The 27,866-nt window shown below is 37.8% G+C and overlaps 2 protein-coding genes across 3 annotated transcripts in view; one reads left to right on the plus strand and one right to left on the minus strand.

Annotated features, from left to right (window-relative positions):
* LOC112993284 (pulmonary surfactant-associated protein A-like) overlaps positions 1-17,327 on the minus strand; it is a 161,400-nt gene extending 144,073 nt beyond the window's left edge. Inside the window, exons 1-2 of the mRNA XM_064513788.1 lie at positions 17,230-17,327; positions 16,829-16,895 (exon numbers count right to left, since the gene is read on the minus strand). The gene's annotated coding sequence lies outside the window, so the exon portion shown is untranslated. The remainder of the gene's footprint in view (positions 1-16,828; positions 16,896-17,229) is intronic.
* A 2,188-nt stretch (positions 17,328-19,515) lies between these two features.
* The window catches only part of RASGEF1A (RasGEF domain family member 1A), a 185,003-nt gene continuing 176,652 nt past the window's right edge, over positions 19,516-27,866 (plus strand). The window contains exon 1 of one of the 2 annotated variants that reach the window (XM_026116744.2): positions 19,516-19,728. The gene's annotated coding sequence lies outside the window, so the exon portion shown is untranslated. The remainder of the gene's footprint in view (positions 19,729-27,866) is intronic. The other variant, XM_026116747.2, reaches the window with a different exon arrangement.

The raw sequence follows: 27,866 nt of genomic DNA on the forward strand, positions 1-27,866 counted from the left end.
ACAGTTAAATGTACTAAGGCTGCTCAACTTAAAACATTTCTGATGTTTCACTGTTCAATACTTTGACTTTTCACGCTCGCATTTTGTACACTGTTTTCTGTAATAATCAGACATGCATTCTCAAAGTATAAAACCTATGATGTCAACTTATTAGGCTTTGGAAGAGAATTCCCTGCATTTACACATATATCTTGGAGAGAACATTCTAAAAGAAATTGGTATATTGAAAAATCCATCCAGGGCTTGTAATATTTACCTAGGATTTTCAAAAACTCCTGGGAGAGGTATATGCAATTTCTGAGAAAAATCAATGATTGCTGATATTATCTTCAGAAAGAGGAGAGATTCTTACTCCTTATGAAATATATTAAAAACCCTGCACCACTCCAGGAAGTCTCATAACATTAGTATCTGCAAGTAACAAGTCCTCTTAATGAGGTATACAAGTACTTCTGATTATCTTGCACACTATATATGGGAGAAATAATATCCCAGGTTCTAACTTCCATTTCTTAAAGGCTCCCCACAGGTGTATTCCTCAACCATCTCTTCTCTGGCCCCAACATAAATGGATGTCTGCACCATGCCCTACCTTCTGGGGAGAGACAGACAGCTATCCTTGACTTCATGGTATTGTGCTTGCCTCCCAAGAGAGGTATTTTTTCAAGGAATTAATGACTGAAAAGAGCCATCATCCAAAGCTATAAAGTTATGAATAATAGAGGGAAAGTGAATGGGAAATGAACATTTACTATTTCATATAATACAAGATATGTAGGCCAATCAGTGTTGTGATGAGGTGTCTGGCTAAAACAAACAGAAGAAAGTGTAAAACAATTATATTGTGAAGATCCCTGTCGCAAGTATGACCAAAACCCAAAGCATAAACTGATCCAAAACAAAAGGAGAGAAATTCATGGAAACCACGTCCACTACCTGTAAAAAAACAATCTGCATGCAGCCTCTGATTTGAGATGTCTGTAAACCATTATTTGCCAGAAACAAGAAAGATACGCCAAAGACCGTGTATTCTATATGTGCAATGTTTCTTACCTTCACAGGGTACTGTCACAGCCAGGATGCTGGGGCAGCCGAACCTTTAACTAAATCCAGTACCTTGGTTCTTATGCTATTACACTCTTTTTGCAAAAGTGTACACTTCAAAATGAAATGAATTGATTTTAGAAATAGTTGGTTTAAAGAAGACTCCAGTCATGTGCCTGGGAACCAGAAAAAAAAACACCCAACCCTAGGATTTTCTCAGTTTTTACTGTACAAATAAAACCCTACAAATTAACAAACAGAATCACTGCATTTAGCCTGTATTTCAGCAGCTCTATTAATATTACTTCACTGATCTCCTCTCTGTGCAAGCACAGCGTAAGACCAAGATGAGCTATGAACCTACTTAGTCACTCAGGACCAGCTGCATCCTCCACACCTGAACTCACATCTGAATCCAATTCAGAACTACCTTACTATTCCCAGACCTTCCTCTACCTCTTGTTACTTCCTCTTGGGTCTTGACCCCATTGACTTAGTTTTCCTTCTATACACTGTCTTCCTCCTTTCTTGTCATCCTTTGAACCCTATCTGCATTCAAGCATCTGTCTTTTATTCATGCTGAACACCTTGAAAACATCTACTTCGCAAGCACAATGATCTCCTCCTTTTAGCTTTTAGTCTAATACACCTCTGCTTTGAACAAACTCGGTCACTGGATGTTGTAGTCTGCTCACAATAAGGAAGAGTGCAAAGAATATTTATTTAGCAGAAAATATCACCATATAAATCTAGTTGGATGCAATTAATCACTTGATAAAGAATAAATTCTGTTAAACCTTGTGCTTTTTAAAACAAAGGCCATACTTAGTTTCTTGCCTACCACTAAAAATGCATTTCATTTCAGTGTATGGAGCCCAAAGAGAGAACTCCAAACTATGTATTCCCACTAGCTGCAGAGGCTGCTAGGTTAGCATCATTGAAACAAGAAATAAAGATGTTAGTGTTGCTAGACAACCACTTCTTTTTTCAACCCTCCTCATGACTAAAGCTGTAACAGCAAAGCGGAAAATTTACTGCCATTTTTTAGGAACCTCTTTGGATATATTTCTTGTGAAGCTACTTTTCTAATTTTTTTTAATTAAAAAAGATTCATGGTCAGCTTAAGTCGCACTCTAGACTGGGTATTTATTAGTAAGAAAGTTACTCAGAAGGTTTATGTGATATAATCTTATTACTGTATTAAATTGAGGTATTATCAATTCAAAATATATTGAGTTTAAAAATAATTTTAAAGACATTTTCATTAAAACATATATAAAATAAACATTTTAAAAAGTCCCATATATCTACCTATATTTGTGATACACTAAATAGCTGATTGTGAACTACTGTCTTTTTCCTAGCAGTTTCTGTTAGTAGATATGGAATCATGATAAATTCACAGTCAGAAATCTTGATGCTCTTTTATGTCACCATATCTATTCTCCAGCTTCCTTAAAAAAGTGCTAATTGAAAAATCAGGTAATCAAGAGCCGAGAAATCTGAAAATTGTTATAATAAGAATCTTAACTCATCCCTGCTTGACCCAAATTGTCATTAGTACTATATACAGTGTAATCATTTAAATAGTGGTAAACAGATCAAGTAAACATGATCAAATCAGGAAGGAAAATATACACATGCTGTATTATCAGAAAGTGCTGATATTTTGATATGTGGTATGATATAATAAGAGCTCATATTTACATCCTGGAAAATTAAATATATTTAGTGCATGAGACCAAACAGAAAATCTTCAACATTTAAACTTAGCTTGGTGTACTTCCTCATTTTTCTATAACATCCATCAAGAGAATAATCTAAAGGAAAGTGAATTATATATTTATGAGATGTAGAAATCTTCATCTCTTTATATCTTGCTGAAAATTGTCCAGAATTGTCCTTTTCTCTTCCCTCCAGTCCATATCACAATAGATATATCCGATAAAAATGCCCTAGGTCACTGTAAACAATTTTGTCCCTCCTCCCCCTTCCAATTCAGATTTATATAAGTCAGAAGGTATAGATATTTAAAATATGAACTCACTCCTCTCTCACACATGGACCCAAAATGAAAAATTATTTAGCTAGCTAAAACAATAATACAGTCCAAGCATACTTTTAAAAAATAGATTAAATGCAATCTCACTCAATCTAAGCCAATAATGAAATGAAGAAGCAGAAAGCTTTATAAAGTTTTCAGTGAAATCTCTCTCGCTGTGGAGAATTTCTCTCTCTTCTTAAAAATGTGATTTGCAACTAATATCTTTATTTAACAGTTCAATACATTTTCTACTGAATGTCTGCATCCAATTTTGCAACATAAAAAGCAAGAAATGTTATGTGAGCTATCAGAGACAGGATTTCCCTCTATCAGCTCTTAGAAAAGCCATCCCACAACAGAGAGAAACTTCCTTCATCTAAAGTTTGCATCTAAAGTCCTTGTGCAGCTGAAGGGCAAGGGACAATATAGAGGAACTCAGAGTAGTATAAAAAAGGAAAAGTAGGAGGGGAAAAAAGGGTGAAAGGGCCTGAGTTGCCTCACTACCCCAACATTTCATGGGAGTACAGTGCACTTTCCAGAGTAAAGTCCAAGAGACAAGATGAAAGTGAAAGTGCATTTGCAGGAGGCTTACAAAGAAATTAGTTTTGTACTTATGCCTTGCCTTTTTTGCACAATTTTTTCCCACGCTCATTTGTACGCTGAGGGAAAACATGCTGTTATTGAGATTGGATTTATTTTGCTTGGGTCAACTCATTCTAGAAAAATTTTATCATCCTGCCTATCGTCTATCCTGTGGAAAACACTGAACGTTCACCTCTTCCACTGCCCTATGTGAAATGACCTCAACAAACACTTTAGAAAAAGAGGTAAAAACACATTTGGATCTTGAAACAGGTCAAGCAAAATCAATTCTGCACAGAACCAGGTTTATCAGACACAGGGAAACTGAAAGCCTGTGGGTTCAATCTACAAAATTATACATGCTCGAACACGCATCTCAGACAGTAAAGCAGCTCTGCCAGAGCTTATAGCAAGTGTTGCTGGGTAGACTTTGGAGTTATGCGTTGCCTTCTTTTTCCATAAGATTGATGAAAAAGTGTTTTCAAATTAGAATCCAGAATCCATAATTCTAGTACTTTATTGTAGTTTCCAGCCTATACTGCAGAGCACTAGTAGCTTCTTCACTAGATCAGCTAGATGGATTCCATATTTTGTTTTGTGAAGACGGATATACCCAGTACTAAGACTCCAAGTAAGGATTTAGAAATTTCATCCAGGGGAGACATGCATGGGGAAGGGTGGGAAGAGATGAGCAGAAGCTTGTGAGAAAACTGTCTACTGAATTTCAAGTTTCTCTTTATCTTGTGGAAATAGTGGAGTTTCTTTCTTCAAATCAGAACATAATCCTGAGGGGTCCTTTCTACATATAAATCCTGTCTCTGCTGAGGTCACTGGGGCTTTGCCAACAACTTCAATAAAAGAAGATTTTCACCTTTCATGTTTAAATTGATCTAATAGTGATAGCTAACAAAGGTCAGCTATTTGACTGTGTGACTGGGAGGATTAATATTCCAAGTCTGTAGAAGGCTTAATCTCCTAAACACCAAATATAATTTTCTTAAAATATAAATTGTCCTTTCAATTTGAAGAAAGGATTTAAATGTTAATTACAAGCCTGAATATTCTTCATAATTCTCAAAGTGGCTGCAGCTGCAGCAAAAACTTTAGGAAAACAAATACCCAAATAAAGGGATGTATTACTGCAGTTACTGCTAAGATGCATGCCACATCTGGGAAACCCTTTCAGGTAAAAATCTATGCGCAGTTGGAAATTTGCAACAAAAACAGCAGCAGCAACATTTATTGCAAATAGCAATCCTTAGCAATATAGAAAAGGGAGCAAAAATCTTCATGAAGACCGAGTAAAGAATTTTCTATACATTCTTTTCTCATGGGAAAATTTCAAATTTTCTTAAACAATTTTGGTCAATTTTTAAAGACAAATACTTGCCAACCACATTCACAAGTTTTATGTTGTTTCATTGATGAAATGGCAGATCCTTAAGGCTCTCTCATATGTAAGACAGACGTTGGAACAAAATAAAATTGATAAACAAGCAAACCCAAACCGTCTTTGTTTGCAGACATCATTAAAATTGACCAGAGCAAAAAAGCAAATAACAAGAGGGAGAATCCTGAAACCTCCACTTCAGATGCAGGGAAAAAATACGGAAGCAGAAAGAAAGGACAAAGGGCTCCTAGCGAAATTTGCTACTCAGTTAATTGCGAAATCCCTCACATAGGAAACAAATGCCCCCTTCTAAACAAGCAATTATAACATCATTCACAGAAAAAATCAAATCACGGTCAGATGAGAAGTGCCACAGAACCAGGTGAACAGCAAGAAGATAAATTCTAGATAATCACAAACATGATAACTGAAAAGCCAGGGAACAGAACAGTTCAGAGATCTCTCGGATGTTCTGAAATTTAGAAAAGTGCTGGCCCAAGATGTGTCAAGATAAGATAGAATGAAGGCTAAGATTGGTAAATTTTATATGAATGAATTTTAAAATTTTAATTGTGTATTTTAAATATGTACAAGTCCTATTTTAAAAAATTGAAAGCAATACTTATAATATTGCAAAACATGTCCCTATTCCCTGTTTTTCTTTAGAAAGAACATATATTCAAAGTCTGAAATATTGATACTGTAACATTAAAACCAAGCTTCATTTACTAAATAAAATTTCATTTACCTAAACAAAAGAAAACTTATGTTGTAACCTAGAGACACATCAGCTTGTTGGGAAATTAAGAAAGGATTTTTTCTGAAAAAAAGTAGCCAAAGTGTGGAGCATTAGCTGCTGAGAAACTTTAGAACGTCTCCAGAGATATAATTTCTGATTAGAAACTGCAAATCATTTTTAATGCTGATGGACTGATTCTGGAATTCAATGAAACAAAAGTATCTGTTAAAGAAAACCAATGAAAAGAAAAAGCAGTAAATTCTCTAAAAGCCTAAACTGAAAGGGATTACCCATGCAAGATGTTTAATTAACTTCTTTTATTAGGTAAATTTACTTTATTAAGTAAACTGGTCACAGCTACCGTGGGTCTTATTCCCTCAGGCACATTAAGTACTGTGGCACGGAGCTAGGACGAATCAGAAAAGCAGACTGCTGTCACACCTGCCGCGGCGGTGCCTGGTGCTGCAGCCCCTCTGTCCGTCCCGGGGGGACACCCCAGCCACCCTTCCTTAGCACTGCTACAAGGCAGTCTTACAAACAGGGAGGTCTGCTGTAGTTCTACAGAGAGAAATCTTTGCTAGCAGTGTCAACAGTGATGCTAGTAGTGGCTTTTGAGTAGTTGTATGTTTTTTGTGAGGCCAATAAAAGTTGGTGTTGTTCAGATAGTTTCCTGGGTGTAGCTCTTTGCAAGCATTAATTCTCACGAGCATCTGCTGTCCATTCCCCGCAACTAGAAGACCTGCTGATAACTGATCTCATCCCAATGAAAAGCAATACATTTTCAGCTGTACACCATTCAAATTAGTAGCTATAATTTCTGAACTATATGTGGAATTAAAACTGTTAAAAAATCTAACATTAAGTGCTACCATTAAGAACCAGCTATACTCATCCATGCACCTTGTTTGTTTGAAACAGCTGCAGTTATGGGACACATGTTCAGGCAGTGGGACAGATGCAAGGAACAGGTGGTAAGTTCTGCAAAAGGCAAAAAGAGAATTCAATCCAGAGTAAAGTGAGGCATCTGGAAACAGTGCTAAACCAACCAGCCAGAAGGACTCCTCAAGTAGCCCCCAGTGCTGGACAGAAGGATCAAAGATGCTTGGTTTGAGGAATCGTTTCCTCCTGACCAGGACAGTAAGAGCAAATAGCAAGCGTACTCCTCCACTGCAAGCCGTAGCTGCCTTTCTTCGTCTGCGGGGTCACTTGAACTATGGCTGAGGTAAACTATGTTGGAAAGGAAAATACAATGCTGTTGCAAAAACAGTAGATGATTTGGAGGTTTGGGTTAAATTTCTGGGATTACCAGGCTTATATAAACTTTTAACATTTACTTCTGGCTCTATACACACATCCAGATTATATTCACTGATACTATTTACATGGGCACCTTGATCCACAATGCACATGGACAGGCCAGAAGCAGAACTGGCAGATGCCACACCTGTTGGCTATTTCTCAAACTGGAAAGAAAAGTTAATTCTTTTTGTTTATGTTTTAAATCAAAAATCAAAATTAAAAAAATCAAAAAGAAGCATTTTTAACACTGTGACAAGAACATCCTATCCATGAGTTTTCAGATTTCAAGTTCTGCTGATATGATAGTTAACATGACTGGGGAAAACTCTCCAAGGGTTCCCTGTTTAGGGAAATTAGGCAGATATTTCTTTTTAATCTTTAAAAACCTATAATATTTATTAAAATACAGATTGCAGCTTTTGCAGTGGAAAAAAATGGATGCATACCTACTCAGCAGTCAGGAGGAAGCTGGCATCAGAATATGCATGACAGGAATACAGTTGCACTTAAATCTCACCCACAATTCCAGTAGAAAGGTAACTGAAAGAAGCAGTCGTAGGCTATCTAGTAGGTGTAGAGGCCCAGCCTTCGTGAATCTGGAAAGGCTCGCTCTACGGCTTCTACTAGCTCACATTTGTGAAAATTAAAACTGACATCTAAATGTCATAATTGGGAAAGGCTGAGAAACAGCACACTCAAAATTGTCATTATTAATCAAACTGTCACTCTCTTCACACCTCTCTCCATCTCTGTCATTATATATGATTATATTCCTGATACTACAAACTGTATTACAGCTTCTGACTGGTCTGTGTAACAGTCTGACATGAAACCTTTCCACAAGATACTGAATCTCAGTAAAAATAGCTGCATAGCATTTGGTTTAGACAATCAACTGCAAAATGCATTATTCATTTTGGCTGCTATTCATGTTTATAATAGTAATTGATTATTATACCATATTCCAGAGGAAAAAATAATAGGAAGACAGAAAAAAAAGATTTTTTTTTTAAACTTCCCTGTTATAAAACTCTGTTCCCATTTTGCCAGACTCTAATGAGACCAGCTGTCATTTTCTATGCCTGAGTACCTGTCTGATACAGAACTGGATTTGTGTTTGTGTGTATGTGCACATTTGCACATGTGAAAAAAAGGGAAAAATCTATTTTTCCTATTTTAAAGGTAATGTTGTAATTCTTACACACACATTCTACTGTATCCGTGATTTACATTAGTGACTTATATTTTCTGTTTGGCCATGGGAAATGCTTCTATGGTTAGCACTTACATAAAAATTCACCCTCTATACATTTAACAATTTTTCGGTTACTACAGCTTAGTTCAATTTTGTAAGTGAAACTCCCTGAAGATTGCCAGAACTAGTTATTTTTCCATTTGGTACTGCAGAGAATGTTCCTCCTGTACTTCCAGTGCTTTTACCTTTGGTCATTTTCTTTTACCAGGCCATTTTCTTTATTTTCTGCATGATATTAATAAAGCCTAATCAGGACGCCAGTAAATAAGCAGAGAAGTGAAAGGAAAGCCAATGACAACTTTTACAGTCATAACTGGCACAGTAAATTATTACATGGCATTGAAAATGTGGTGGAACCTTAGGCCAGTGATATATATGATAATATGATGCATACTGCAAAAGCCTGATTTCATTAGGAGTTGGTAAGTAGAAGCAATTAATCTGACACCACTAATTTCAAAACTACCAAGGACTTAAAACTGAAGTAACATACAAACTGCTACAAGAACATACTTCTTCATGCTACAAAGCACTCATGGTGCAGAAGAATTAAGCTTTTTCCAACTTGATAGTTTGAAGCTAGGACTTACTATGACATAAATCAAAACTAGAAGAAAGTGAATGATTCTAATTAGACAACTTATTGATCCATTTAGATTGTTTCTAAAACCTATTTTAAGAGTATCTACAAAGAAGTTCTCTCAGCATATATAGTTATTTAAGCTTAGGAATGGGCCAATTAATTTACAATAGACAAAGATACGAAATGATTTTGACATGAAAATAGAGGTAAATAAGTAAATGTAAAATAAAACAAGTATAATTTAATGCATGCAAACAGTATAAAAACCAGCCTTTTATTCTATTCAAGTGATTTAGCTGAGGAAGAAGTCAGACAACCACTGCCCCAAGATCCTGAAAATATATATTGTAAATTAATATTTTTTTTAATGCAAAGAGAATACCTAAACTTAACAAGTGTATTCAGTTACTGGACATCTACTTCACGCAGGTAAGCAATATTTTTTTTTTATACTAGTCACTTCTTGGAAGTTTGCTGAAAGTCACCATCACTTAAAAAACAAAACAAAACAACCAAACACACACCGGACCTTTTCAGTACTATGTCTTTAACACTCACGCTCAATCAATAAACAAACCTTTTTCCATATACATACATATCGTATATGTCAAGGAAGAGTGGCTGTGCTTGATAAATAGCCTGATATTTATTAGATTGCTTCTTTATTTGTTAAAATCTACAATTCTTCTATTATTTATTTGTGAGACTTTCAATTAACACCTTTAAAATTCTAGGCAACATTGTTTCACACTCATCCAGATAAATACAAAATATATCTCAGCAAATAAAAAGTGAAGCTGTATAACAACTTTGTAAGTTACTACTGAATTACACACATATACACAGCAGCAAGATCTCACAGCTCATTAAAAATGTGGCATTGAAGAGCTCAATGGTTAATACACAACCTTAGGCCTTTTAGGTGCACTGAGACTTATGCCTAGCAATGATATGCATGTATGAAAAGAACATACCCTTTAAAAGTTTTGAACTTTTACACATAAGCCATTTTGTACTAACCGGTTTTCTGAAAGAGAATAGTTTAAGACATATGGCTCATTCCTCTAGTGACTGGGACCAAAATTAGGAAAAGGAGAATAATAAAATGACTTGCAGAGGTTGATTACTCTGAACACTGCTAAAGATGTGATATTCCTCCTGCTTTTGAGAAGCTTTACAAAAATGTTTCCATGAGTATACTCAGTACAGACCTGGAACTACAGGAATACGGATATCGTTTCTTCTCTATAAAATAGAGGAGAAGCCAACCCAGTCATTTGTAGGCTGTGATCACAGGTTTTGGCTTTTTTCCTATCTTTCCCTAATGCAAAAGGCTTTTCATTTCACACAGTTAGCTTGTTGTTGCTCACCAGTCACTCGTCAAACAACTGCAAGAAATAAAGGGTTTTTAATAAAACTCCTGTATTTCTTCCTGTGATTTTTCCGCAAACTTGCCTTTCATGGACATCATTTTCTAGAGATAGATCTAATTATCAATATCATACTAAACTGCATATAACTCAAAAGTGTAAGAGCTAGCATTTCAAATACCAGCGGGGAAAACCCTGCCTATGGTGACTTTCACTTTCTTTCCTCTTTTTCTCTTTCTTCCTTTCAGTTACTTTATCTTAGCACTTCCATTTCCAAATTTCTATTTTGTTGCCTTGTTGGATGATATTGAATACCCACGGGACTTCACTCTAAACTCTAGTTACCAGAAAAATTTTCCCCAGCAAACTAAGCCCATCATGCTGAGTATAAAACCAAAGATAAGACACCAGGGATAGTCTATTTTTTTTTAGTAAGGGGTCATCTGAAAATGAAACTTCCTCAGATCCTGAGGGGTAGCCTTGAGAGTCCCATAGTTTGTCAGCCTCCAGGTGGTCACAACAAAAGACCTCAGTGTGTATTTGGAGACTTGTAGCGAGCGAAGAAAAAGGATTTCACTAGCTTCACACTTCACCTTCTCCTGTCAGTCATTCCTTGTTTTCTGCTGTTGAGATAGCAAGTTGAAAAGACATAGGCTGGTACTGCCCATACTACTTTATCATCTCACAAAGCAGCATTTCATGCAAAACCTGGTGGGATGTTGCCCTTCAGGCTTTACCTTAACATAATCCAAGTGCCATCTAATCTCACCCAGGTATAAGGCAGAAGGGCATGTAAAGGCACAGATACCTCAAAGATAAAAGGGGGATTGCAAAAGGAAGGAAAAAACAAGCTTGCTGATGTAAAAAGTTCAAAACAGACTATTTGTTAAGAAGAGTCCAAGGAGCAGCCTCATATTCCTTACTTCTACATCATTTGTGATGAAATTTCCACATGGAATGTATTATTTACCATCTATTTAGATCTACTACTATTTAGGTCTACTAAAACAGTTTGCTACAGAGAGGAGCAAAGCAGCAAAAGAAGAGGAAAGAGAGTAATTTTTGAAGGAGCAAATACAGGTATAGAGTTAACCAATATGTGCTGTGTACAAGAAAAGATTAAGGGAGCATAACAGGTCTGTTCATTAAAAGGTAGTATGTGTGCTGGTAAAATTAAAACAGAGTCAATTTATATAACATCCCTTTAGGGAAGGATTATAAAGAGGTTCTTCTGGAGGAAAATTGAGATACTATTACAGATCTCCCGGATTAAATATAAATTCACAGAAATCTTTGTGTTGTTACTAGAGAGACAAATAGAACCAGGATGTGTGTCATTCTGGAAGACTAATTTTCCAGGTAGAAGAAAAGCAATATTCCAGATATTTCTCAAGGTTGTAGCCAACAAATGTCTTTGCCTTCTGTTAGACTGGCTTTGGTATACAACTGACACAGGATGGAAAAGTGGATCACAGAAAATATTCTGAAGTGAAGCACTAGAAAGTTGATTCAGACAAAGATGAAGAAAGGTGCACCTTGGATGTCAGAAAAAGTACGGATGAATAAGACTTATTAAAAGAATTGCTGTAATAGAGATAACTGTTACAAATCAAGCTACTTAAAATTTGGAAATGATATTAGAACAAATAGCAGTCACATTTGGAAGGTGACCAGGAAAAATTAAATAAACCTTTTGCCTTTTTTCCACAGAGGACTGATGAAGCAGAATTTGAAGCATCTGTGTACTGAAATGGAAACATCCACATTGATGTGGAAGCAAAGCTCAGAAAAGAAGCATAAGAGGAACTGGGGATTGAGTAGTCTCCAAACCAGATTATGAAAGAACTAATATGTGACACTGTAAATCCATTAGCCAGGCTTTTTAAATTACACTGCCTAATCCAGTCTGGTACTGCACAACTGGAGAACAGAAAACATAGTAAATTCTATTAAATAAAGAAAGTTAAGTAACTACAAACTACTTAGTCTGGCTTCAGTAATATGCAACTTTCAGGAGAAAACAGATAGATTTGGGGGTAAATCAGATAAAATCAACTACCTGGACGATTCCAAACTAATCTAATAATACTTTCCCCTAAAAAATTAAAAAAAACTTATTTTAGCACTGTGGCTTCAGAAAATCAATTCACTCAGGTGGAAAAAGCCAATATCTTTAATTTTGACCTTAATAAATGCATGAAACTAATCCTATGAGATGCCATAGATCAAGAAGATCCTTCTCCCAGTCCTATGCTTCCTGTTCAAAATCAGCAGATATTAACCAGATTAAAATATATTCACTTCACACTGAAATTATTGCCTTAAATTTTAACTGTATTAAAAAGATTGACCCTTTGAACACGATATCATGGGGACTAGGTCATTCTCTCACTGCTTTGCAACATAAAAGAAATGAAGGACAGAAGAGAGAGCTAGGCGGAAGTTCCCTAAGATTTTAGAAACAGGTCACAGACAAATAGATTGCTTCTCTATCTCAAATAGGGAAGGCTTACTCAGAAATAATAGTTGCTCTAAAACACTCCTGGTGTTGAAAAAATAGAATCCCTCCTTCCACTGGCTGCCCTATTTCTGGAATTTTTTTTGTTTTTTGAAACAAACTTAATTGTCCTTTATCGCTGCGACCTCAGAGGCTAGACTTCAGACAAATCGGGTATCCCTGTGTGATTACTCCGAGCTCTCCACAAGTCTTATGCAATTAAAAGCATCAATACTGGCACACATTAATGACAAAAGTTAATGCAAGGGCTAATTGAGACAGACTCCCTCACAGGCCATTCCACAACATTAATAATACAGAAAACAGCCATTAATATGTAATTAAATTTCCAGGATGCAGAGGCTATCAAAACCAGGTAGTTGGAACCCTTTTTCAACACTTTTTAACCTCTCACTACCTCTTGGAGCCCAAAATAGCTACTGTGCCCAGCAAGACTCTGTTACTGCTTTCCCCTACAAGAGAACTGGCATGGTACCAAGTACCAATTCTGCCAGCAACCAAAGCCAGCTCAGTGAAGCAAGCTGCGTTTTCTAAGCTTTGCCCCATTGGGGAGAAAAGCAAATGACAGATAATCATTAACCTGTTTTTCTGATGTGCAGGTACATAAATATTTTGCTAACTGCAGATACCAATTCCTTCTTCACACTAGGAATTTCAAGGCTCTGAACAACTTACTCTAGAAGATGACTAGGTTCCTCTTATTGACAGACTGGCTTCATTAACAAAACAAACTGCAATTTTAATTGCTTCTGAATCTTTGCCCACACTGCATCAATTGAAAAAGATTTAAACTAAAAAAAATATCTTGCTAATCCGGGGTTGAAAAACGCATTTCCATGATGTTGTAGGGAGAGCGTTAAGATTTAATAGAAAAATCTTTGTGGCTAGGATCTTACCAGTGCCATATAATCAAGAAACAAGATGTACATTTTCCAAGAGATTTGTAATTCTGGGCACCTAACTTGAACTATCCCAAATTTCTGGAACATTTAGCACTACCCAGCTACTAGTACATTTAGCTGAGTATATCTTAGGGTGAGTGCACAAGCCACAGGGCACCTTTAACACTTTTAAATAAAGACTGGATAATCACTATAATCACTCATGCCAGCCTCTAATAATAATAGAGCTGAAATGAGCTACTGAGGAAAGGCATCCAACTTACCTTGGAACCCCCATAAATACCCCTCATTCAGCTATCTGTTCCCTTGACAGCCACAAACTTCTCCCACCAAACCACAGCCACCATTGCCAAGTGTGTCCAGCTCCTGCTACTGCTTGCAAATTGTAATCAATATGCAAATAACAAATTATTTTATATAAAACATCACATTGAGATGAACAAAACTTGCCAGTTATGCGCACATTAGAATGCAATACAACTTTTACACCTTCACAGCACGCTTCCTGTAAGAAGCAGCCATTCTGCAAATGTTAATTAAGCCTCACAAATTTTACTACACTGACGCACTGGTTCATTCTTGAACATTTCATATAGATAGCATGACCATCTGTGTTAATTCTTCAGTTTTTCCATTGACAAATCCTGTAAGTTTTAGTCTCCCATTGCCTCAGTATTTTCTTATTTTTTAAATCATATTTTAAGGCTGTAAAAAGTATTCAAAACCCCTAAATATTTTTAAAACATTTTCCAAATCCAGAACATTTTTTTTAAATCAATAAAACATTGGACTTGCTGTTTTCAGTCTGTATACGTGTAATCATTTCTCAAATATTACAGTAACCACTAGGTTGTCATTTAGGCAAAATAGTCTTAGAAGAAAACCATTTATTTCATTACAACTCCACAAAGGTACAGTGGTCCACTGAAACGGTGCCCTATGTCAAAAACAGGAGCATTCTTAAGAGCTGTAGGAGCCACCCAAGGACATCTGCTTGCTAGGTCACGTGCTGGCCTCTCAAAAGGAAGGTTGCTGTCCTCAACTGCAGGCAGTAGTAAAGATTTTGACTGTGTGTGAGCGAATAGATATTTTACGTACCATCAGGTTTCACCCACTTCTTCTCATTCTAGTAATCTGGAATAACACTTTATATGGCATACTTCCCAGCTCCTCTCGCGTGGTGGGATACTCCCTTTGACATGCAAGTTGAGGCAGAAATTTGAAGTTGGTGTATTGCAACTCAGTCTTAACCCCAAATGCTGGCTGGATCTGGATCTATCTGTCATTCATTAGAAGTAAATTTTCATTCATCAGGATGAACTGTTCAAGAAGTTTTACCACAACAGACACATTTCCAGTAGGGAGGAAGGAGGAAAAGACCGGGGTCGGGGGAAGTCCTGCTACCCTACTACACGAATGGGCTGATATTTTTACTGAAAAAAAATTTTGTTAAAGAATTTCCAGCCTCTGAGATCTGCATCTTTCTCACCTACAGGTAAGCACAGTTCTGGCTGCATAACTGTATATAAATTAGATTGCAAAAGTCTTCTAAAAGCAACAATAACCAAAATTATTATTGTCACATTTTAATGGAGCAAGAAAAAAGACATTTTATAGACTTCAAGCCCTAAAACAACTTGTGAACCAAGAGGAAATTTTTCAGACACCAAAATACTGTTTCACAGTGGAAAATGCAACTGAACTAAATCTTTCAATTGTTATAAATTTGTTTTCAAGGTCTCAGCATTCAGGCGAAATCATGCAGTGTTTCTCATCTATCGAGGCTATTGCTTTGGAAACCTGAGATATGAAATCATCTCCTTCCTGCTCAGGTATATTGATTTACCAATATAGGTCTACAGAGCTATACAGTTCACTTGAATATTCTGCAATAACACCATCCATATTTTCAACAGTATTGTCATTCGAAGATATAGTCAAAGGCAAATGTTTTCAGAGGTGGGTTGCCCAGTTCATGATTTTCCATACATACCTAGATTGTCAAAATCACTGGCTGCTGTGCAGTTTGCAAGAGTAGGTCAGAATTCTTCAAGACAGGCCAGTTATTTATATGAATAAAGACTGATTGAAAACCCCACTGCAGGTGTAAATCTTGGCCAGACCATTTTAATATTATAGTTAAGGATCGTGATGAACAGCACAAAATTATTTTCTTCAGAAATACACGTTAAAATAAGGATATGAATAAAGCTGTATTTGAGAGAAAATGCACATAAGCAAAATTTCCCATTTTCAGATTGGAAAATAAGGCACTTTCCTCACTTCTTACACACCTATGATGAGTTTACATACTCAAATGAGTTTTCAGTTACCACAAACACAGCACCATGAATGAAGTCAGATGGATGTGCACCATCAGAACTGGAGCCTCTGCCACTAAGAGTACACAGTAATTTGGCAAATACCTTTGGCTCTGTTGAGCCCAATTTGAACAACTTTTTGGAATATGCTCTATACTTCTGAAGACATACACCAGCTTTAACAGTGAAATTGCTTCAGATTTTATTAGGCATCCATCAGTGAGGATATAATGTTTACTGTATTTGCTGCGACTAACGAATCACAGGTACCACCAAAAAATATATCAGAGAAAGAGTCTTACTCATGCAGCTCTTCTGATAAGAAGCTTACACGTATATTTGAGATCAGAATATACCCCACATTGCTATTCTGCTATGAAAGCATATTGTCAAAGCGAAAGCATTCCACTGGCCAAGCTGGGGGCAAAATTAGTCTATTCTTTTTTAACCTGTCACATTGGGTTCAAATTCCAATGGAGAATGGAACCCACAAACAACTAGTACAGTGTCCTGTTTGGGATTTAAAGGACAAGGCTATAGAACAAAAGATTTTAAGTGAGTCCTTCCTACTTTTAAAACATTTTTCATGCTCATTTTGGTATTAATGTCTTGTTGACAAAACACGAGCTGACAATATAGTGACATTTCTATCAATGTGAAAGTTAAAACGAATTGTACTACAGAATAATCTACCAGGTCTATGATTCTCTGGACAAGCATGAATCCCAATTATAGTCACTTTAATTACACTAAAAAAAGACAGCAGTTGATTATTTCCCACCTGCTTCATTTCTTGTCTGTCAGTAAACGTCTCTGTAAGCCAACTTCTGACTACACAAATATCAGTCCTGTGGGCAGAAACATATATGTATGTGTTATTATTCTGTCAGGTGATACTGGCAACATTAACAAATGAGTTCAATTAACTAAGGTCTCTGCATGCAGCACCACGCAGCACAGGTTCACGCCTGCGGTCAGAGTTCATGTGGTTACTGAGTCTTCTATGCACTATTGAGTATATATGGAAGATACATGTATTCCACCAATGCAGAAGGAAGGAGGAAATGTTACTAAAGGACTTATTAAAGTGTAGGACACTACTCGCATAAAATACTAGTTTACATCAACAACTAACTAATCCAACTTTAATTTTGTGTCCAAAGAGAAGCATCCCGCTCTCACCTTGCTGTGGTTTGGTGTCAGCACCCCAGGCTGCCAGCACGTGCCCCTGTCCAGCCTGTTGGCCATGCATGAAACCCCAGCTTCAGCCACTGCTCTCAGTCACTGCAGACAAACATGGTTAATAATTTTGTGTTAACAGCTGTCATTGAGACCTGTGCCTACACTGCCTCTCCCCACCAAGCCTTCCCAAGAGCACAGGATCTCCAGGGGCAAGCTCCAGTAGCATATAGGGCCTCTGAAGCAGAGTCCTCGTTACTGCAGATGTACTGCATGATGTAGGGTCCTTTTCTTCTCCTCCCCCACCACAATCATTTTTCAGTTCAGGTTTGTTACACAGCTAATTTGAATGTGTGTACAATTCTGTTGACTCCTAAAAGACCTGGAGGAATTGTGGATAGAAATCCTATGCACAGTTAATTCTCCCTTTTGATGCACTTCTCCCTGGTCACCACCCAATAGTAGCAAAGACCCCTTCCTCTTAATGAATTTATGTCCACAGGGAGTTCAGATTAAACACTTTTGCAAATACTTTTCACGTTGTTCACTCACAGGCTGAAGGAGAAAGCTCCTTACATTTCACAGGAGCCCATGGCCCACAGGTATATGCTGTTCATGAGAACATGCAATGTTAGCTGTGGAAAATCAAAGTTAAAACAAAGGTTGCTACGGTGGTTCAAATTTACAAGGAAAAAAAGTATGATTTTTGCCTGCAATGAGGCTAAGGAAACATTCCATAAGCTTTTAAATATGGGCTGCTGTTCTGTTTCACTATGAATTAATGAGGCTGGTAAATGCCTAGTACCTTTAGCAAAGTTGAAATCATATATATTAAATCAGTGTTAAAAAAAAAAAAAAAGATCTAAAGAGCTCCCATTTTATTCTCACAAGAGCATCCCTAGCCAATAACAGAATAGAAGAAGACATCATTCTGTACTCTGCAAAAGGAAACACAGACCAAACACCTCAAGGATATTTAACTGGTACAATCATTTACAGTAGATGTGAAAAATCGAATTATCATATATTCAGTTTCTAATCAAAAACACATATATGTTTTTAGCTCTTCCACCTTCATGCCGTTGTTCCTTATTTCTTTTCCTACTTTTCTCTAGGAATTGAAATAAGTGCCAATTAATCAGCATTAAGACCATGCACTCACATTCACACTGCATGAAATACAAAATATGAAACAACACCCTTTCTTGGAAGGAGATGAATTTGAGAAGTGTTCAGAGCACCTAAACATAGCTTGACACATGGGTAGCAACAGTTTTTTTTTTTTTTTTTTTTTTAAAAAAAAAGAACCTGCTGCAAACATGTTAATAAAAAGTCTCCGAAAGCCCACAAAACCTTTCCAGACTTTTACCCTTTGAAAAAGGCTAAGAACTAGGAGCAAGTAGTGGGAACCTAGACCTTTCTTCCTCTTTCCCACTGACACAAAAATATTTTCAGCAGTCACCAACTCCTATGAAGCTATCCTGTACTTCTACCTTCTTAAAAATATGTCTATAAACTTATAGAGAGACAAAGCTATACACACAAGGGATGCACTTGTGTGTGTGCATGCACACGTGTGTGCATGTATAACAAAATGATTGAACTATACTTTGGAGACTTTGGGTGACTAGAAGCTAGCAGTGTTTCCCTAGAGAAATTCCTGGCATTTAGTGCAACGTTGCCCATTCCAACAGCCCGTTTTTTCCCCTTGTGAATTACGCCCGGCCTCCCCAGGAAGGGCCTCGTCCCTGGCATCGATTCCTGATCTGCAGAGACGATCCCAATATGCAGATTGCCCAAGGACAACCAGCAAAGGCTGAGAAATTATCCCAACCTAACCTTTTGCTGGGAGTAACCAAGAAATGTCTCCCTCCCCAACAATGTGGTAGATGATTCTGTGTTCCCCATCATCCTTTTTTATCTTTTTCTCAGATGCCAGAATTACTGCACTGCCCTTGGCTTCCCACTCCCAGAAAAGCAGACTCTGAAGCCGCTGAAAGAACCCAAGTGCTGTCTTTCACGCAGCCACAGACTCGGTGCACAGCATCTACGCCAGCCTCCGAAACAGAGAGATAATATCGTTGCTGAAATGCTGAGAAGTTCCTTCGGGCACGGACTGAAAAGAGGGCAGGACCAGGGAGGCTTTAAAATCAGAGGGTGCATCACGTCTTGAAAAGTAACTTTCCGGCGGGGCGTCGCGAGCCTGAGCTGCGAGGGGCGACGGGGCGCGCGCAGCTACATGGTACATTCCTGCGCCTGCCTCTCTCCGGCGCGGCGGGGTCGGCGGGCTGCCTGCGCCTCTCCCCCGCAGCGGGCTGCAGAATGGGACACGCTTGTTCCCCCGCCAGCCGGCAGCTGTCACACAGCGGAGGCAGCCAGCAGCCGGTGCAAAGAGTGAGCCCACTCTGTCATTTAGGATGACTCACTGGAATCTGGCATTAATTTCTCTTTTTCTGGTAGTGGACGGAGAACAACCAAAAAGCTACACTGGACTAGACCAAGGTAAGACATTTACAAGTCTTTTAATGCTAAAATAGCCCGTTGCTTTGAGGGGTGCCAAGCAGCGTGCAAAAGCTGGCACTGCAACTAATTCAGCGAGTGTTTTAACACCTGGTATTACATGCCACCAGCGGGTCTTTCTGGTATTAACCCTGTGCATGCCACCGAGCCGTGCCTGGGTACAGACAGCAGGTCAAAATACGGCACAGAGATTGCCTTTTCTGCCCTTAACGCAACTTTTACAGCAGCACTACCACCTGCTCCTGTTCAAATAAGAAGCCTCCCGGTATTTCTAAATGAGCAGGCATGCTTTTGTGTCCTGCCCCCGGGAACGCAGCGTACCAGGCGCCTGTCATGGACTCCTCGCAGATTCATTCCCATGACAGCTGTTTCATCACTTTAGCGAGTTGAGATTCCACAGTCCACGGAAACATGCTGCCCCACCATTCCCCCTCCCTCTGAGGGATTTTCGTAGGAGCAAATAGATATTATCCGTTTTTCGGCTTTTCAAAAGTAGTGCTCACTAAAACCACCAGAACAAGTCCGCTGAAGCACAGGCACTGCACATTGGGTCTGCCTTCGTATCTGCGCTTTTTCTGCTATGGATCAAAAATTGAGCGCTGCAGAAGGATTGCTGTAAGGACAGTGCACACCTCCGGCACGGCAGTTCGAAGTAAAGGGAGAAAATTCTTCTCCTCCCTGTTCTGAAATCTTGGCAAAATTCCCTTCTTCCATTTTCTGAGGAGGTACTGTATTTCAAGCAGAGTTATCTAAGCAGGTTTCTGTTGGGGCTGTGTGATAGGGTTTTTTTTATTATTGGAAAGATTTCACCTAACATCTACAGCTTCAGCTCAGTCAAACCAATGCTTTTTAATAAATGGCTTATTTCAAAGGCTGGCACTGTCAGATTAACACAGCATCATGCCTTGCTAGTTCTATACAGAGAATACCAGACTAGCCAGTGCCACACTGCAGAATCTCACAATTTTACCTCTGGATCTTCAGTTGGCTAACTGTAATGAAGACATTTGTTTCCAATTACATCTCTGTACTGTGGAAAGACCTGCAGCTGTGACTGGACGTACCTATGCTTCTTAGACATTATATGGTATTTTTCTGCAACATCTTATACATAATATTTGTTCAGACTATCTGTTTACTAGCAAACAGTTTATTAAGAGTTGAGTTTTAAATGATGTATTAAAAATTGCATTTCAAATCCACTAAGAACTGCCCTGACATTATTAATACAAAAAGGTAGCTCTATTCAAAGATGATGACAGGTTCCACATTGATCACATCTGCAATGACAGCAAAACAGGTCTCAGCATTAACACTGAACACTGTTCAGCATCCAGGTAGTCACTAAGACACACAGTCTGTTGGCCCAGCATGCGTATTTTTGGAAAGAACTTATGTTTCTCACTAACAAAAAGAGAGTAGTAATAGACCCTCCCCTTAGTTACTGACTCTCCGTGCAATCTTTTACACAGATTTGGGCAAAACAGATTCTTATTTCAGAGAATTTAAAGCACTTTGGTACAGATCTTCAGGAAGGGGCAGAAGAAATACTTCATGTGCCAGCATGGATTCTACCTGTTTTTCCGTCAGAATATGGTATATTTTTCTGCTTGGTAAAACTGGAAAGCATTTACTGTTGTTATGTTTTAAGATTATTTCTTATCATTTGGACAGAGACTTTAGCTCATACATTTTTTGAATTTACCTTTTTTCCTTAGAATTTTGATATTATACCTGACTGTAAGGGTATCAGATTGAGGGAAAGTAATTCCACATCACAATTCAGATATCTGATTGTTGTGGTTCTGTCTTTAAACGCTTGCTAATATTCATGCTATTTAGTTTTATATCAGTAGCTATTTATTGCATGCAAGCTCTTATTCACTTGCTACTGTGGCTCATGTCAGAGTCTCTGGAGTCTGAACAGCTATTTTTGACCCTGTCTGGCCAATGTCTAGAATACAAAATTATCCTATTCACAGGTCGGGGTTTTTTGTTTTATTTTCCCCTTTTTGGAGGCATCAGTATATTATCAGTTTTCATCACTATGGCTCCTTTTAGGTGCAATCTTAGTCTATTTAAATGTAGACAATTCACTGTGATAACACTTTTCTGTAACTTGGCAACAAGAGCAAAAAAAAAAGCAAGTTACATCCATCACACATGCAAACCTTGTATTGTGCTGCCCCCATACTCAGCAAATTAAACCCTTATGATAAATGACGTTCTAGACTTATGGACCAGTCAGTTTAATATCATTAGCTAGGCTCACCGGTTGTCCTAATTACAGAAGTCAAATACTGCAGGAAGCAGCTGCAGTGTCAGCACATGTGCAAGGAGCTGTCTGTAAAGCAGAAACACATGTTTTTATTTGAGGCTTTTTCATTGCAACACACATTATTAAGGAAAAGCATGGTATTTAATACCAACGTTGAGAAAATAGTCTGCCTACAGTCCAGGTGTTAAGGATTGTATGGTCATGTGTGGTTAACACTTGCCTTTCTGTGAAGCTTCATTTCTGGTGTTACACTTTTCTCCTAGAGAACCCATCGCTAACATGAATCTCAGTAGGGAACCACCCCAGGACGCAGATATGCTCAGCTCTAGAGCTGATCCAGCCTAAAAAGATTAAACCAGTCACAAACTTTGCCCCTAAATCTTAATGTATGGCTAACTGAAGCCAGGCTGCTGCTTTGACAGGCGTTTGAGGATCCCGTCAGCTTTTGAGTTACATGTCCCTCCTGGTAGTTCACCTCCACAAACTGAAATCGGGGGAGGCACAAGATTGCCACACATAATTAGTTAAATGGATTTAGTTTTATAACTGATTTCTTTCACAGAGAAGATAAAGATTCAGCCAAGTTCTTCAACTCAAAAAATCATCTTAAACAGAAGCAGCTTCACTTCAGTTCCCATGTATTTCTGTACATTTCATCCGAAAATAACCCCCCATCCAAATATTAGGAGCTCTAAACAATTCAATGAGGTTTTACATGTTAGGAACACACTAGCTCTTGATAACAGCCTCTAGGAAGGTATCTACTTCATCTCAACTATTTGATAAAGCATACCCTCCTGTACACAGATGTGAAGGAGATGGGTAAAATTTCATTCTCCATTGCAACAAAACCACTTTGCCCCTTTCATGGTTCCCTATTAATGGTCCTAAAACTCAAGCAGCTCTAGCTCTGTTCATTGAACACTGAACACAGTCAAGATCACCTCCACCTCATTGCCTAGTACTTTAGTAAAAGGTAAACAAAAGGCACCTACAGGTAATATTTAGAGCAGTTCTGTTAATCATTATTAAAATGTTATTTTAAGCTGAATTGTACACAGGCACTCGTTTTAGGACAGGGACCATTTCACACACTTGCCGTATTGCCTTCCTGAAACTTATAACATCTTCTCAAATCACCAGTTATGATAAAATCTAATATTAGCCCAAGATTAAGGTGCTTCAGTGGGATGAAAGTTAAAGCATCTTTGTTATGCAAAACAAGCACCCAACTCTTATAATTAGACATTTTATTTTGATAAGACTATGCTTTCTTTTTCAAATTAAAGAACTCTTGGTTTCAAACGTGCTTTAAATTAGGGATGAATGAATCGGGGAGTGGGGTAATGCTATTTTCTTTGCCTTCAATCTTAGTATCCCTCAGCAAACTTGAGCACCTTGCTGTCAGCATTTTCAGTCCAACTGAATCTGAGCCTTTGACCATCTGCACCAGAGAAGAGCACAACCAACTGAACCATTGAGACATTATATGAGACTGTGTAATGTTTCTTAGAATACATGCATTAGTCTCAGAACCTAATACAAATACAAGAGAATACCTAAACTTCAACCACAACTGAATTTTAACAGACTCGTGCTTAAATAATTTCAGCAATATTCAGTTTCTGCTTAATTATTTTGTTGGGGATAATTCCTTTTACCATTAAAATCCATATTATTTATTTACTTATTTTTAGCAAACAGTGCTCTGTATTTTCCCTCAGATAAAATTAAGATGGTTCAGTTTCCAAAGCACCATTTTGATCATTTCTTGCTCAAATGAAAGAAAACCAACATAGTGTCCACCACAAATTAGTTTTCACATACTTTTCAGATTGCAGATAATTTGGACTTCTGAAAACTGATGTCTTTCAATGAATGAAACAGAAAAATATTTTTTTCCTCCTTTTCCTCCTTTTTTCCTCCTTGACACGTGAAAAGTGTTTTCATTCAACAGCAGTTTACTTGTCTGTTTTCCTGTGACTGTAGTTCAAATTTCCAAAATGATAAAGAAACTAAGTTCAGGCTAGGCATGTATTCCCTTCAGTTACTGAGGCAACTTAGTTGTTATTGAGTAGTTTAGAAATGCTGCATTAAAGAAACTAAAAACAGTTCAAAAATGAAAACAGTTATGAGAACAAAGAATACAGTCTATAGAGCAGTTCCAGTGGGTGACACATCTGAAATTATCTTAGACACTATATCAATTTTTGGCTATACTCTAAAAGCTGTAGGTAGCATTTCTTTCCTGTTCCTGATTGTATCTTCCCCAGCCTGGTCATACTAACAGTGTAGGTGTGTTTGAGAAAAGTGTTCTTATTCCTAAGCGCACCTGCAAACTAGATATCATGTGTGTAACACTTAGCAAAATATACCTCATCCAAACGATTCCTAGGTTACTCAGAAGACAATACCATGATCCACAAGTTGAGGTAACCACAGTAAAAGCCATCCAGAACCATCTTTTACTGATACAATTACCGAGATTGTTAATTCATAAAGAAGCTTCAAATCTGTAGCAACACATTACTTGAAACCATTTAGTAAAGGATGAATTTGCATACAGCAGAGGTACTGGAATGTTACAAGACATGACTAAACAGAAAGCTAGCACAGTTTTCCTACAAAGTAGATGCAAAAAAGCCAGTACCCCTTGATCAGAGGTCTCTGATGAGCTTATGTGAATTTACAGTCATTTTTATTACTTTGAAATATTTCCCTTATCTCCAATTGTTTGTGCTAAATCCATACTGGACACAGAAGAAAATACTTGACTATACAGAGAGAAAGCAAAAATTCCACATATTGTCACCTCCAAATGTCTTCCCAACTTTGGAACACACTAAAGCACTTTGGAAAAGTAATTATTCCTAGGACTTGCAAAGAAAATAAGACTGCTAATACACGTTTTTGTTAGACTGACTATGGAAGCAGAAATCAGTCAGGAAGCAGAGCATAACTATGGCAATTATTACAATATACAATTTATCACAATAAATGTCACTCCTTCAGCCACTCTCATAGAGTAATTTAGAATCTTTGTCACACTCTAAGAATTTGGTAAGTATTAGTATTCCCCCTGGGCAATACAAAAAAATGAATGCACCAAGATGTACAAGGGCACAAAGGAAGTTTATGGTAGAAACAGCAAAAATGAGCTCTGTCATAGACTTCTTTCTGTCTTTTACAATGAAAGGACTCAAATTTTTTATTGGTCCTAAACATCCAAATCCTGTAATGAAACTAAAAAAGATAAGACACTCAAAACTCATAAGGAACTGTGTGTGCTATGTGTGCATACATATGCATGTATGGCATCAAAACAGTTGCAGATGCAAAAGCAGCAAAAGCAGCAAAAAAACCCACCACCAAAACAGAAATGCAACTTCAGCTTCACACCAGGACATCTTTGAGGCAAGGCTTGAAGGCAGAAATAACCACATTAAATAGGCAACCTCACATAAGTAGAAAAGAACGTTCAAGCTGTGAGGCACACGAACCTTTCCGCAGGTCCTAAAGCACTTACCAAGCCTGCCTTGCGTACAACCACAAGTCCTCACAGCTTTACCACCACCACCGCATCAAGTCTACTGTACTGAATGAGAACATATAAAGCAGGTACCCAAAGAGATTATAAACCTTCCTGAATAGGATGCACAAGAGCATCTCTTTCATGGTGTTAACTGGAACGTTATAAACAGCTATCTGTTACTCACCGGCGACAAGCCCAAGACTAGAGTTTAAAACATGAACAACCTGCCGTGGGGGCAGGAGGGTGTCTTGCTGATTCTTTGATGGTTCTGGTTACACAAAATGGTACTGAATTGGTACTACTTCATTCCCTGCAGTCTTGCAACCAATTAACATAGAAAAGCAATAGTTGTAACAAACAGGAGATATCCCAGAATTTCTTATCCTTGCTTTTTAGTCAATCAGATCCCTCTTTTCTGTTCTCTCACTTCCTCTTTATGGTGATGAACATAAGCAAACTCAAGTATACCAACTGGTTCTCAGCTGAATTACCACAATCTAGAAATTACTCCATAAAACTCCAGGGCATAGTTCAGGTCATAAAGCAGCTACAAATCCTGCCATGCCAAGACACAGTTGAGGTTTCTTTCTCAGGGGCATCACTGGGGTGGAGTGCAGCAGGGCAATGGCACTTCCCTCCAGAAGGCACCAAGAACCCTGCATCCTCCAGCTACTGCCCTTGGAGCCTGTGACAGAACAGTACTGGGAACTGACAAAAAAATTAAGCAAAGACAAGACAGCATGTATGCTACCAGGAGCTGCAGAAAGCATCTACTACCTTATAGTTGGTAACTACATTATAGCTAATAGTTGTTTTAAAAGGAAAGGAAACAGGGTAGAAAGCCTTGCATTTCTAAGAATGCCAAATAACTCTACTGCTAGCTTCTTCACCAGGAAAATGGAAGAAAGAGTTAATCAAAACTGTTAGCTCTGGTCTGAAGTGTTAACCTGAAAGTTGTGTTTGTCTTTTGTGAAACAGCTTTAATAATGCTATCTGTGCCTTTACATTTTCCTTATTGTTTTGCTCACTGTCCTCTGTTGCCACCAGTATTATTATATTTTCAGTATTAGTAGTAAAACAATTATGGAGCCTTACTGCTATCTAATGTGTTTGAAACCTCAAGAGTTGAAAATAATTAAGTTGGATATTTGTGCTTACAATGAAGTTTGATATTTGATGAAAAAAAAAAAAAACACGTAACAGAAAGATCCATAAATATTAAAGCCAAATGGGACCACTGAATAATTGAGTCTGACTTGCAGTGTACCACAGCAACCATCCAATTTCATCCAATTTTACCTGTGTCAAGCCTAGTATCTTGTATAGAGAAGTCCATTGTTATAAAAACACATTCAGATCTTGAAAATGATAATTCAGGCTGCCAATGCAGGACAACTGATCGGAAGACAGGGATCATTCCTTTCCACCACCTACAGATACCTCAGACCAAATAAACGAAATTTGCCTTCCTTGCAACACATTCGCTCTCTCTAAACGTGGCAATTTAATCAGAAATGTAGTTCTTAAAGAAAGTTGAGAGAAACCAAAAGGAAGCCATTACATAATATGAATTAGGATTCAACATAGTGGCAGGCACGTCTCCAACTTGCTATCCAGAAGAAGTTAATAACAATGCCAGAAGTCTGAGGAGAAACCCAGCAACATCACATTATTTTTTTTCCCCCACCTTAATCATTTACTTTTTCTTCAGCACATTGTTCCTAGATACTGTAATAGGGAAAAGGAAAACTGCTAGGTTTTAACATTTGTCAAAAGTTTATCAGTGCTACACCTCAAAAGGTGAAGGTAAATGTTAATCCTCTTTGTGCACTTTCTTACGAAGGGAGCATATAAAGTTTTCTGGAGCCAGATGCCTACATACTGTGAAGGACTCCAAAAAGGAAAACCCAACATTGATGCAGTAGGAGAGAGAGAGACCAGCAGAGAATAATATTCCTGTACAACTCCATGGTAGGATTTACTGACAGAGGGAACTCCTCAGTTCCCTCAGCCATTCCCTGCATTCCTCACTGCAGTCTGAAAAAAATCTGTTTGTAGTATTGCTTCTGCTAATGAATAAAATGAACACAACTGAGGGAGAAAGGGAGAGGCAGAGTAGGTAGGAAAATAAAGGAAAGAATATAGGAGAGAAGGAAAAGGGGACAAGAGAAGAAAATGTATTTTCTCCCCTCCTACATTTCCCACATTTACAATGCAGCTAGAGAAGAATCAATAAAGAAATAAGAATTAAAATGCAAATGAGTACAAATGAGAAAGAAGAAAAGGCAACAGGGACTGAGGATCACAAAA

The sequence above is a fragment of the Dromaius novaehollandiae genome, chromosome 6 (genome assembly GCF_036370855.1).
Source record: "Dromaius novaehollandiae isolate bDroNov1 chromosome 6, bDroNov1.hap1, whole genome shotgun sequence".
Classification (NCBI taxonomy): Eukaryota; Metazoa; Chordata; class Aves; order Casuariiformes; family Dromaiidae; genus Dromaius; species Dromaius novaehollandiae.